This window comes from Adiantum capillus-veneris, chromosome 11 (genome assembly GCF_014529385.1).
Source record: "Adiantum capillus-veneris isolate H3 chromosome 11, ASM1452938v2, whole genome shotgun sequence".
NCBI classification, from domain to species: domain Eukaryota; kingdom Viridiplantae; phylum Streptophyta; class Polypodiopsida; order Polypodiales; family Pteridaceae; genus Adiantum; species Adiantum capillus-veneris.
In genome coordinates, this window is record NC_140941.1 from 47,643,383 (window position 1) to 47,656,577 (window position 13,195).

Sequence of the window (13,195 nt, forward strand, 5' to 3'; positions counted from 1 at the left end):
CAAGGAAGATGCTGCATACCTCTGCATGGCCTGCAATCTCAAATTCCGTGGCGCCAACAAGTTAGCCTCTCTCCATGAATGCATATGGATGTGTGAGGTTTGTGAGCAAGCTCCGGCCGGTGTAACATATAAGGTGTATGTGGCATCCCTCTGGTTCTTTGGTGATGTGGATAACCACTCTGCTAATCCCCTAGTGTATCCTCACTTGGGGGTTCCTATCTTACCCTTCTATGAAGCCCTAGGATTCATTAAGCTCTCCCATGTTAATGTCGTTGCTTCATGTTCATCAAATGTTGGTGATTGTGGCCATGCAACCTCTGACAGAGAAGAGGACAATGATGAGAGATCTGTTTCATGTAAGATCTCCAACCCCGAGCTAAAAGAACACCATTGTACCATGAAACAATCATAATGAAAAAAGTTACTATTTTTAACAGTTTTCCAAAATCTGTCAATGCCATGATGTTTAGAATTTCATAAAGCTTCCAAAAGTGAATTAAAATTATTTTTGCAGAAATTTTCCAAAAATAATAAGTTTTTGGTCACCCAACCCGTCAGTTTTGACCGTCTCGAAAAACTACACCCGTACCCCAAATTTGAAAAAAATGCATTTTCGAACACCGAGGGCTACTAAATATGGCAGGTACCTAGGTTAATACACCTTAGTTAGAGCTTAGTATAGCAAGTTCCGGCATTAAATTCTGATTCGTATTGCCCGTCTTAGGTTAAAAGTAAATTTTCCTAAAGTTGAGCGGGGAGGCACCGGGACTCGGGGGCTGTGTGGGAACTGGCTCCAAGCCACTGCAGACTGAGTTTGGCAGTAAGAGGGCGCCCTCACACACTCACAGAGCTCATGGAATAATTTCCATTCAAGAGAGAGAAAGAGACTAAGTGAGCTCTTGAGCAGGTTGGGATACTTGGTAAGTATGCAACTAGAGCTGCCATGCATGAAGTGAGTACTCCTCCAGATGCATATAGCAGGCAAATTCGAATTTTTCAGCTTGTGAGCCTATATAAGAGCATTCTCACACACACACAAGCACACATATATGCTCGCACACACACTAAGTACACACACACACACACTCCTACACACACACACCTTGAGGAGGTGCTGCCGGCAGACATAGTCTTTGGAAGAGGAGCTAGGAGGGAAGGTGTTGCCCATTTCTCGTCTCAAGGAGGCCCTTGCATCAGAATTTTGAGAGGAACTCAGCCGTAACCTCGGTAATTTTTTATTTAATTCATGCTTGTTGTAATTCCCTCTCTAATATCCTCTTAATTCCGCATCTAGTATGCATAATCATAGTCAAAATACTCATTAGATACTCTCTAATTCTCCGTATCCATGATCTATTGTATAAATATTAATCTAATTAGTCATCATGCAAGCAATTAGTCACTCTTAATCATAGTTTAATGCATCTTTAAGGAATCACCACTAGTCACCCTTGTGATTAAAAATCAAGTCAGCTTTGAGGTGGGAATGGTCCATTGCATTCTATTACTCTATAATGTGTAAATAATTAAATTAGAATCAATTGCTCATGGATTAGGATTTAATTATGGAAAATTAATCCATCATTAATCATTAGGAAGGGAGAAATCCTCTCATCTATGCATACAATAAAATCTGCAATTCTCTACTTGCATTAAGAAGTGATTAAGTACGTCTATTTCATCTCTAGTAGAACTGATTAAGTAAAAATCTGAATTTCATAATTATCTAGGTCAAGTAATTAACCTTAGGGCCTATTCTCATAGGAAAAGTATGGTGCTATCGGGATTCTCTATGTCTTGAAGTAAGTCTAACCTCTCGTACAAGGGGATTTGCTTATTGAAACTAATCTGTCATCATGGTTGTATGTTACTCTCGAATGTTAGCTCTCTTTTTCCAAGTTGTCAATTAAGTAGTGACTATAAAATGGCCCCGGTAAAGAGAACTCGTTTCGGTGGCTGCCACGACCGCGAGGCGGGGACAAGCAACACTAATGGAAAGGGAAAAGCTCCCATGGTCGACCAAGTACCGGCCATCTCACGGACCAATGACGAGAAAATTGTGGAGGTAGGTCACATTTTTAATTCAAGTTTTGTTTAAGTTAACATTATATCCGATAAGTTAGGAAAGAACATATCCCTAAACATGTAGAAGAAATCCAACGGAGATCACGGCATTTGAATTGAAATGTATATTAGTTTCCAAGTAGGAAAGAATGATTGTTGGATATACTGTTTGAGCTAGGAAAGAATGTTTGCTAGGGAAAATTTAGCTCAGCTAGTTCATTTTCAATTCCAATGTTGATCTAGTCCGAACCCCCTCTTGATCACAGAAGGCAGCTCGCGAAGTTATTCGCAGGAGCTAGAGTTCCTGGTTAAGGGCTCTTGAATCCACGACTGCTGGTTAAGCGGTGGATATCCACGACTGCTGGTTAAGCGATGGAAGTCCACGACTGCTGGTTAAGCGGTGGACAACCTAGTTGTATGGGCAACTAGGCAACAACGGGAGGAGTAAACCCTCGTTGGGGGAGGGATGTTATACACCCAGAACATTGAAACTTTAAATGAATGAGTTTTTGAGTGAATTTTTACTAGAATTACTGTCTTGGTGCCGCTTTACAATACTGGTTGAAGGGTTGTATTAAAGAACTTGTTAATCAAAAAAATAAACAAATAACTTATATGTTGAACAACCATTGTGGTAGTAATTTGGTAACAAAGGAAGTGTGAGTATGGGGTGGAAAGTGGGGGCTTGGCTCGGGTTGCCAATGCCTATGAGAAGGGTGGTCCCGATTGGTCGGGAACTCTCCATCCCCATAGTGTTATAAATCGACGCTATTATTACTCATTGCCCCAAGAGCGGCGAACCCTCAAGTATACGTGCCTCTAAAACATGGGGAAAAAGGCACTCAGGACTTGTCTCCTCTTGGAAGGTGGGTCTTAGGATCGCTAGATAATTTAATCACGCTTCCCCTGCGGGGTGGAACTAGATCTCGATGCTAGTAGGCTCGAACTCGACTCACTTTGTGATGAGAGGTCGTCCGCTAGATGAACCATAAACCACTTTGTTTGCTTCCACTGTAGATCTAGTGGCCACGAGGTTTACCATCAGATCCGTCGTTTGAGATGACGGGGTGGGGACCTCACACATGGTATCAGAGCCTAGGTTTACGAACTGGAAAATAATGTTGTTTGAAACTTTTAAAATAATAAAGGTGAGCAGGGTAGACGTACTCAAGGACTAAGCATTGATGTTTCAGGAAGATGCCAAGATTGCTTACTACAAGTTTAGAACATTTTAAATAATGTATATGGAGGCGTGTCATTCTCCAAATTACAATTTTCGCGGAAGCATGGTGGAAATTTTGATGAAGGCCTTTGCTCCTCCATCAACGAGAATCCATCAAGGTTGGGAGATTATATGGAATAGTAAGGGTGGTATCTTCTACATCAATGCTACAAAATTTGAGTATTTATCCATTGACTTGAAGAAGCTTCGTTGGGCGCATGAATTGTGGGTTATCCAAGTTTTCTACTTCCTTGGAACATTTGGAGAAGTTAAGATCACTGTAGATGGTCTCAAGACAACCTTGAACCGATGGGTCTTCGATCAAGCAAAGAATGTGATACCTAGTGATAGAATTAAGCCTAATGCCATTCTGGATGTGTTTCCTCCAAACTAGAATCTTGTAATATTTAAGCATTTTAGCAATGTGTACAAGAAATACTACTCTGATGAGATAGTAGACTATAAGTATTTGTCTTCAAACACTTATCACTTGTACTATTGTGCTCCTGAACAACCAGCAGTTAGAATCCTTTAACTGTTGAACCAAGCTAGATTTGTAATTACTTAGCATAAATAAACTATGGAACTCGACTTGGATAAGGAAATATTGTCTTGAGTCTTTTGTCTTGTGCTGTTAAAGTTTTAAGTTGTTATTCTAGAACGGCCTCAACCCTCTACCATCAGGGAAGTGTGAGAATTTCTTGAGATTACGGGTTGGTGTATGAATTGTCATAGATTATGCTCTTATCGTAGCTCCTATAACATAATTACTAAAGAAGGAAATAAGGTAGGAAGGTACAAGAAACTAGCCTGAGATATTGTGGACCCTTCGAAATCACTAAGGTTGTGAGTGACCAGGCCTACAAACTCAAGTTACCCGCAAACGTAAAGGTTCACGATGTATTTCACGTCAGCCTACTCAAACCCTACATTCCTAACCGCGATCAACTCTTGGACTTAGATCAGATAGTTATGCCAATACAAGGAGTTCTCGAACTTCAACTTGATTACGTCCTTGAATCCAAAGAAAGAAAGCTACGAAACAGGACAATTACCGAGCACCTTGTGAAGTGGAAAGATTATCCTGAAGAAGACGCTACTTGGGAGAACGAACCAACGCTCACAAAGGATTATCCTAATAAATTCTTGAGATGAGGACATCTCAAATTTTTCACATTGGGGAGGTTGTAAGGTCTCCGACCCCAAGCTAAAAGAACACCATTGTACCATGAAACAATCATAATGGAAAAAGTTACTATTTTTAGCAGTTTTCCAAAATCTGTCGATGCCATAATGTTTAGAATATCATAAAGCTTCCAAAAGTGAATTAATATTATTTTTGCGGAAATTTTCCAAAAATAGTAAGTTTTTGGTCACCCTATCCTTCAGTTTTGACCGTCTCGAAAAACTGCACCCATACCCCAAATTTGAAAAAAAATCATTTTTGGATGTCGAGGGCTGCTAAATATGGCAGGTACCCAGGTTAATACACCTTAGTTAGAGCTTATTATAGCAAGTTCGGGCATTAAATTCTAATTTGTATTGCCTGTCTTAGGTTAAATATAAATTTTCCTAAAGTTGTGCGGGGAGGCACCGGGACTCGGGGACTGTGTGGGAACTGGCTCCAGGCCATTGCAAACTGAGTTTGGCAGTAAGAGGGTGCCCTCACACACTCACAGGGCTCGTGGGCTACTTTCCATGCAAGAGAGAGAGAGACTAAGTGAGCTCTTGAGCAGGTTGGGACACTTGGTAAGTATGCAACTAGAGCTACCATGCATGAAGTGAACACTCCTCCATATCCATATAGCAGGCAAATTCGAATTTTTCAGCTTGTGAGCCTATATAAGAGCATTCTCGCACACACACAAGCACACATATATGCTCACACACACACACACACACTAAGTATACACACACACACACTCCTACACACACACACACACACACCTTGAGGAGGTGATGCACCTTAAGTACATGCTACACACACACACACTCCTACACACACACACACACACACCTTGAGGAGGTGTTGCACCTTAAGTACATGCTACACACACACACACACACAAGCACACATATATGCTCACACACACACACACTAAGTACACACACACACACTCCTACACACACAGAGACCTTAATTACACACACACACACACACACACACCTTAGGAGGTCCTGCCAGCAGACATAGTCTTTGAAAGACGAGCTAGGAGGGAAGGTACTGCCCGTTTCTCGTCTCAAGGAGGCCCTTGCATCAGAACTTCGAGAGGAACTCAGCCGCAACCTCGGTAATTTTCGATTTAATTCATGCTTGTTGTAATTCCCTCTCTAATATACAGGCTTAATTCCGCATCTAGTATGCATAATCATAGTCAAAATACTCATTAGATACTCTCTAATTCTCCGTATCCATGATCTATTGCATAAATATTAATCTAATTAGTAATCATGCAAGCAATTAGTTACTCTTAATCATAGTTTAATGCATGTTTAAGGAATCATCCACTAGTCACCGTTGTGATTAAAAATCAAGTCAGCTTTGAGGTGGGAATGGTCCATTGCATTCTATTACTCCATAATGTGTAAATAATTAAATTAGAATCAATTGCTCATGGATTATGATTTAATTACGGAAAATTAATCCACCATTAATCCTTAGGAAGGGAGAAATCCTCTCATCTATGCATACAATAAAATCTGCAATTCTCTACTTGCATTAAGAAGTGATTAAGCACGTCTATTTCATCTCTAGTAGAACTGATTAAGTAAAAATCTGAATTTCATAATTATCTAGGTCAAGTAATTAACCTTAGGGCCTATTCCCATAGAACAAGTATGTTGCTATCGGGATTCTCTATGTCTTGAGTAAGTCTAATCTCTCGTACAAGGGGATTTGCTTATTAAAACTAATCCGTCATCATGGTTGTATGTTATTCTCGAATGTTAGCTCTCTTTTTCCAAGTTGTCAATTAAGTAGTGACTATAAAATGGCCCCGATAAAGAGAACTCGTTTCGATGGTTCCCACGATCGCGAGGCGGGGACAAGCAACACTAATGGAAAGGGAAAAGCTCCCATGGTCGACCAAGTACCGGCCATCTCACAGAGCAATGACGGGAAAATTGTGGAGGTAGGTCACATTTTTAATTCAAGTTTTGTTTAAGTTAACATTGTATCCGATAAGTTAGGAAAGAACATATCCCTAAACATGTAGGAGAAATCCAACGGAGATCACAGCATTTGAATTGAAATATATATTAGTTTCCAAGTAGGAAAGAATGATTGTTGGATATACTCTTTGATCTAGGAAAGAATGTTTGCTAGGAAAAATTTGGCTCATCTAGTTCATTTTCAATTCCAATGTTGATCTAGCCCGAACCCCCTCTTGATCACAGGAGGCAGCTCGCGAAGTTATTCGCAGGAGCTAGAGTTCCTGGTTAAGGGCTCTTGAATCCACGACTGCTAGTTAAGCGGTGGATATCCACGACTGCTGGTTAAACAATGGAAGTGCAGGACTACTGGTTAAGTGGTGGACAGTTTAGTTGTATGGGCAACTAGGCGACAACGGGAGGAGTAAACTCTCGCTGGGGGAGGGATGTTGTACCCCCAGAACATTGGAACTTTAAATGAATGAGTTTTTGAGTGAATTTTTACTAGAATTACTGTCTTGGTGCCGCTTTGCAATACTAGTTGAAGGGCTGTATTAAAGAACTTGTGAATCGGAAAAAAAAACAAAGAACTTATATGTTGAACAACCATTGTGGTAGTAATTAGGTAACAAAGGAAGTGTGAGTATGGGGTGGAAAGTGGGGGCTTGGCTCGGGTTGCCAATGCCTATGAGAAGGGTGGTCTCGATTTGTCGGAAACTCTCCATCCCCATAGTGTTATAAATCGACGCTAGTATTACTCATTGCCCCAAGAGTGGCGAAGCCTCAAGTATACGTGCCTCTGAAACATGGGGAAAAAGGCACTCGAGATTTGTCTCCTCTTGGAAGGTGGGTCTTAGGATCGCTAGATAAGTTAATCACGCTTCCCCTGCGGGGTGGAACTAAATCTCGATGCTAGTAGGCTCAAACTCGACTCACTTTGTGATGAGAGGTCGTCCGCTAGATGAACCATAAACCACTTTGTTTGCTTCTGCTGTAGATCTAGTGGCCACCAAGTTTACCATCAGATCCGTCGTTTGAGACGACGGGGTGGGGACCTCACATTGCAGAAGTGGAGTCCTAGCTCCTCCCTTCAGATGTAATGGCCAATAGTTGAAAGCGCCCTCTCTCTTTTGATGATGTGGTAATAGGGCCCTCTCTCTTTTAAGATGAGGCGTGCAACAGTGGCTCCATCAACTTAGCGTTGCCTCCCACGAGTGGCAAGCTCCCCAAAGTGAAATCAGAATTTGATAGCTTCTTGGAATTCTTTCCTAATGTGGTTCCATTTTTTGACATACAGCTTGTGTAGACCATGGGAGTAGATAGCATAGTGCTAGTGCACAATCCGCATCTGCATGTCACAATGGCTCTTCCTCTTAGTGCTCCTCATGTTGTGGAGGGAGAAATGGCCACGAAGAATGGGGTTGGGTTTGATTCGACATCTTTAAGTCATGCTTTTGTTCAAGATTGACGGAGTTTGGTGTCGTTCCAGAGTCCACACTCAACGACCAATCTATCCGGATCGGATCTAGTGGACTCCCTTGACTTCAAAGCATCTCGCAACTAGAGACTATGGCAAGGGAAGTGAGGGTCCTACAATACAAAGAGAAGAAGAAGAATAGGAAGTTTGAGAAGACTATCAAGTATGCTTCAAGGAAGGCGTATGCAGAGACCAGACCAAGGATGAAGGGTAGGTTTGCCAAGAGGACAAAATTGATGTGGAACCAATGATCTCTGTTATGACGATTCAGGCTTTGGTCTTGTACCTTCAATCTAAAACGTATGCATAGACCTGTTGTAATTGCAAAATTACGTCTCCTTCCTCTCAAGGGTCACAGGTGAAGGAAAAGGGTGTTGGTAAAGGCGCATCTATGGACCTTCCTGATCTCAGCTCTCCTTCTGATCTGCAGGAGTTCGTCGACGGGTACTAGCTGTCCACCAGCAGAAGCTACTGATGAGCTCTCAAATGAAGATGTCGTTGCACCTTTTGCTGTTTTGCAAGCATTTTGGAGCAACCTAGAAAATGTTTCACGATGTCATAATTCAGCTCTTCTACAAGCACATTTTTGAGGCTCTACTATTAGTGTCAAGCTTTCCTGATTTCCCTCTATATGCAAACAGTAGAGCTGGTTGTAGACGCTCCCTTGTCCCTGCCATGCCTCTTGGTGATGATGATGATCTAGATCTATTTGGTAAGGAAATAGAGGAGGAGAAAAAAGAAAATGCAAAGTAAAAGGCACAGAAGGCCAGATCAACCAAACAGAAAGAGAGTAGGGAGTCTTCAATCCTTATGGATGTGAAGCCGTGGGATGATGAAACTGACATAGTGAAGCTTGAAGAAGCAGTTCAAAGTGTCTAAATGCTTGGAAATTTCTAGTGTTTGACTGAAGAGTCAAGGAACAACTTCATCCAAAGCTATGATATAGTCTCCTTCAATAAAACCTAAATTCTGGAGGTGTTGCGGTTCTGTTGATGAGAGTGTAGTAGGCTGAGCCTCTCAATACAGTGTGGATCGTGATTAGAGATGGGTTATCCACAAGGACTTATGTTTGTTTCTATTTTATAGACCTTTACTAAATGAAGCAGAGTTGGATTATTTTAGAGAGAGAGAGAGAGAGCTCATGATGTGAGTATAGAGGAAAGGAAGGTTTTTTTTGGGGTTTGGGGGTTTGTTGTTTTGGGCGGGGGGGGGAGAGCACACATTAAGGAAGTAGAGCGAGCAAGAGGTTGCACAACTACCATTGCTTCGTCTTCATCAATATGTTTAGGCATCAAGTAGATCAAATACATCATCCATTTGCTCCTATGATCTGGTTTCATGTTTATCAAGCTAATAGAAACACAGTCAACCATTCGATTGAATGTTTTCTAATTATTAGTGATAGAGCTAGTGTGATGATGTTGCTTGCTTGAGCTTATAGTCATTGATTCCATTTCTGTAGAGAAGTTTTTTTTTTGTAAAGCAAAACTCACAATTGTGAGTGAATTATATTGAACAGCCCAAAAAATTACAAGGTCTTGTCATGCTCTTGTTGAGCCATGACATCATCCAGGGACTATAATCACATCGGCTATCAGGGCAGCCACCCCCACCAAACCGACGCCTCCTCCTCGATACACAAGTCTTTTATTTACCGATGGCCAAGATTTTCCCCCGTCCTAGGCATTCCATCTGCTGACAGCAAGGCACAAGTAGTCCTAGTCCAATCCGCCAAGTGTTGCTTGCGCCCGAGCATCCATATTAGCACTTTGCTTTCTTGAGTAAGTTCTACGAAGCTTGCCACCTCCAAACCTCCTTCAAACACACGACGGTTTCTTGTCTGCCATACATTATGTAAGAAGAAGTATCTGACGATTTGAGTGCTGACGAGGAGGACAGGACTTCCTGTATTCTTGCCTCCAAGGAAAAGGTCAGTCTTGAAGAAACTAATATTCCATGTTCTTTCGACCCACTTGCATATTTTCCCTGTCAGGCCTTTGATAGTTGGGCAATCCATGAATAGGTGGGCCAGATCTTCACTAGCCATCCTGCACCCCAAGCATCGATCTGATCCAGTTCCTCTCTCATGAATCTTCACCCCCGTCGATAGAGCACCCCAAATTACCTTCCATAGAAAGACCTTCATGTGCTCTGGTGGAACCTTTGGCTTCCATATGTTCTCCATTACTTGCTCCCACCTTTCTATGGAGTGTTACCTTTTTAAATGTAGGCCATATTTCTATGGTAGATCCTTGTAATAGAAAGTCTACATTTCCAAATTTTTGTAAGGTTCAACATGGTTAGGTGCATCTATTTCGCAGACCTCGTGATTTTATCACTTGTTTTATTTGAACTGATTTTCGATAAAGAGAACATACCGACCACTCGAGTCGTGATATTCATAGCCTCATAGGACTAGGCTTGACAATCTTCAACGACTTAGGACTCGATCGCGTGGCTTTGCTATCCAGCTCATTGCCCGGTCACCAATCATTGTCATTCTCTATCTACATGTCAAATTGTAGCTAATAAAGAGCCTTCAAAACTGTAAATCCTTGTCGTTTTCCTTGATAATGGAGGCAAGAATCACCCCCATAGACACTAAGGACCTGGTCGCGTGGAGTGTTATCCTGCTATGTAGCAGGTAACCAGCCAGTAGCTTAGAGAGAGAAGGTTGCCATCATCGCGAGTCACGTCACCTAGAGAGGCAAAATTTTTTGGATACATTGTCTCAAAAATTGTGGGATTCGGTTAGATCTCTGGTTATCATGGGCGAGAATGCGCAGCCGCCCTGCCCACGGAGCAAAACAGTTTGACCAGCGATTTCACTGCAATGATGGTGTGATGGGGTGACTTGCAAACCGGGCAGGAGAGTTGCAACACAGCTACAAGCAACCATGCCCTAACTTTTTGTGCCCTCTACAAGCAACCATGCCCTAACTTTTTGTGCCCTCTACATTCGCTCGAGACTATTCGAAATCATTAACCGAATCTTGGCATGATTAACCCGATTGCCAATTTTCTTGACCGAGTGAAAGCGCCGGATAGCCAAAAAGCAGTCCCAAGGCGACCATGCCCTTAGGCTTGTTACTCTAGAAGCCGTCACAAGAGCCCATCAATCAGCTTGTCTTTAGATTTGAAAGCAGTTTTCCAAGCTCCAAGCATGATTCGCTCTTTTTAGCTTTTTCTAACGAAAAGGCCTGATTCCTTCATTCCCTTTACCTTTCAAATTGGAATGGATGTGATAGTCACGTGATGCTCAATTATAAAAGCTAGAAAGCAATCCTTCCACGGCTAAATGTAGATGGGGGGATCCGCATCTATACTACTATAATGGGGGGAGGGATTCCGGGTCCCCCTCCATGCCATGTGTCATGCTCTCTTGCATCCGGCCAAAATCAGAACGTAGGGAGGTCAGTGTGGATGCTGCAACACGCACAGTAGGAACATCTCAGAGAGTGAGAGTCAGTGCGCCTGCTTATACCAGAGGCATCGTTCGACTACCGGCATGTTATCCTTCACGAGATTCAACACCCGAGGCATTAATGAATAGCGTCAAGTAATTAATGGCCAATCTAACTCAATACGGAGCATTTCTTTTTCATTGTGCAACGGTCGAAGCCCCTCGATTGGAGCGAGCCTATCTCTTCAGCCCTCCAGTGGCTCCAGCCTCCTATCAAGCGATTGCTGGTACTGCTCTGCTCTCCACTAGCTGTGTTGCCCTTCGTCTTCACGTCCATATGTGCTTCCTTGCACACAAACGAGGAGGTTATACGTTGTCGCCCATTATTCCTACCCCCACATCCGGTATATTCTTCTCCCTAGACACCTTTCTCATCATCTCCGCCTTGCCTTTCCCACACAACACCCCCAGCGACTTCCCCACTAGAAACGTGCAGAACCCTCGGCCCCTGTACTCACCTGCTCACACTACTCACATCGGGCAGCCGAAGCCTCGCCAATTGCGCCAGTGTCCCATTTGGGCAGCCGAAGACACGCTCGATGCTCCAAAAGATAGGACTCGAGACGAATAGTGAAATGGCCCTGATCTCACCGGATTGCGAGCCTGCCTCCAAAGCAAGCAGCATGAAGTAGGAGAAATAGCTTCAAGATTGGAAGAAGCAGCCATTGCTTGCTATTTGTGCTTCGTATGATAATTACATCAGCTCTTCTGTTGTTTGAATAGGCTGCATGCATACATGTTTCTTCTCTCTCTCTCTCTCTCTCTCTCTCTCTCTCTCTCTCTCTCTCTCTCGCGTTAAACGACAAGCAGTAGTAGAACGTTGAGCCGTTGAAGCCTCTTCCATGCATAGTGTCCATTGCTGATAAAGCCTTCACCTCAAGGCCAGTTGCGTCTGACTATCGTTTTGGAGTTTAAGCAAGCTCGCGTAGCCCGTGATCTCAGAAGACAAGGTACTCTCTCTCTCTCTCTCTCTCTCTCTCTCTCTCTCTCTCTCTCTTCATTTTGTTTGTTTTCCACTGCGCAAGTTCACTGGATTCCCCCTCATCTTTCTCCCTCATCACATGCATGCACACAGTGACATGTCATACTCAGGCACAGCCATATTTGCAGGATACAAGGGAAAAGAGTTTTGAAGTGTTATGAATGGGAGTAGAGTTGGTGGAGGAGAGCTACCAAAGAGCTCAATGCCAGGAATCTTAAACCGTGGGACCGATCCTGATGCACTCTCTACTCTCATAGTCAGAGTTTCTCCAAAATATGCAGTCTGTGTTGTTTCTCTAGCTCCTTGCCTGCACCCATCCATCCACCGCAAGTCTTTGGAAGGTTATTGGGCTAGGCAAAAGAAGCTTATTTCTGGTTGTAGCAGTACTACACCTATGCCAAGCAAACCCTTCACAACTTGGAACTTGGACAATCTCTTGCTTTCATTCTTTCTTTTTTTAATAGTGTTTGTTTGTTTGTTTGTTTGTGTGTGTGTGTGTGTGTGTGTGAGAGAGAGAGAGAGAGAGAGAGAGAGAGAGAGAGAGCAAAAGAGGAAGATTAGGAAAACCATGTGACATGAGACTTCCGATAACATTTATGAGTTGTCTACTAAGAGCTCTAATTTTTTGAAGGAAGGAGAGAGAGAGAGAGAGAGAGAGAGATGCAAGTTGGCAGAACCTCATTGTTGCACCACACACACACACACACACACACAGAGAAGTGCTGGGATCTCCTTGCTAAATCACATAATGAGGCAAGGCCGCTGTGCAGGTGGGCTTAAAGCCCAACATGTCTGTTTGATATGTTATAGTGTTTCCGCTCACAAGTTGCCCCATGC

General features: G+C 42.8%; 1 long non-coding RNA gene and 2 pseudogenes across 1 annotated transcript; all 3 read left to right on the forward strand.

The window, feature by feature from the left end:
* The first annotated feature begins 3,350 nt into the window (after positions 1-3,350).
* LOC147447200 (zinc finger protein CONSTANS-LIKE 5-like) lies at positions 3,351-8,210 on the forward strand (annotated as a pseudogene).
* A 94-nt stretch (positions 8,211-8,304) lies between these two features.
* LOC147447201 (elongation factor 1-delta 2-like) lies at positions 8,305-8,792 on the forward strand (annotated as a pseudogene).
* Positions 8,793-11,277: 2,485 nt separating this feature from the next.
* LOC147447202 (uncharacterized) lies at positions 11,278-12,819 on the forward strand. Its single transcript, XR_015189718.1, has 2 exons — positions 11,278-12,326; positions 12,487-12,819. It is a non-coding gene; the product is annotated as an uncharacterized LOC147447202 (long non-coding RNA).
* Positions 12,820-13,195: the final 376 nt, after the last annotated feature.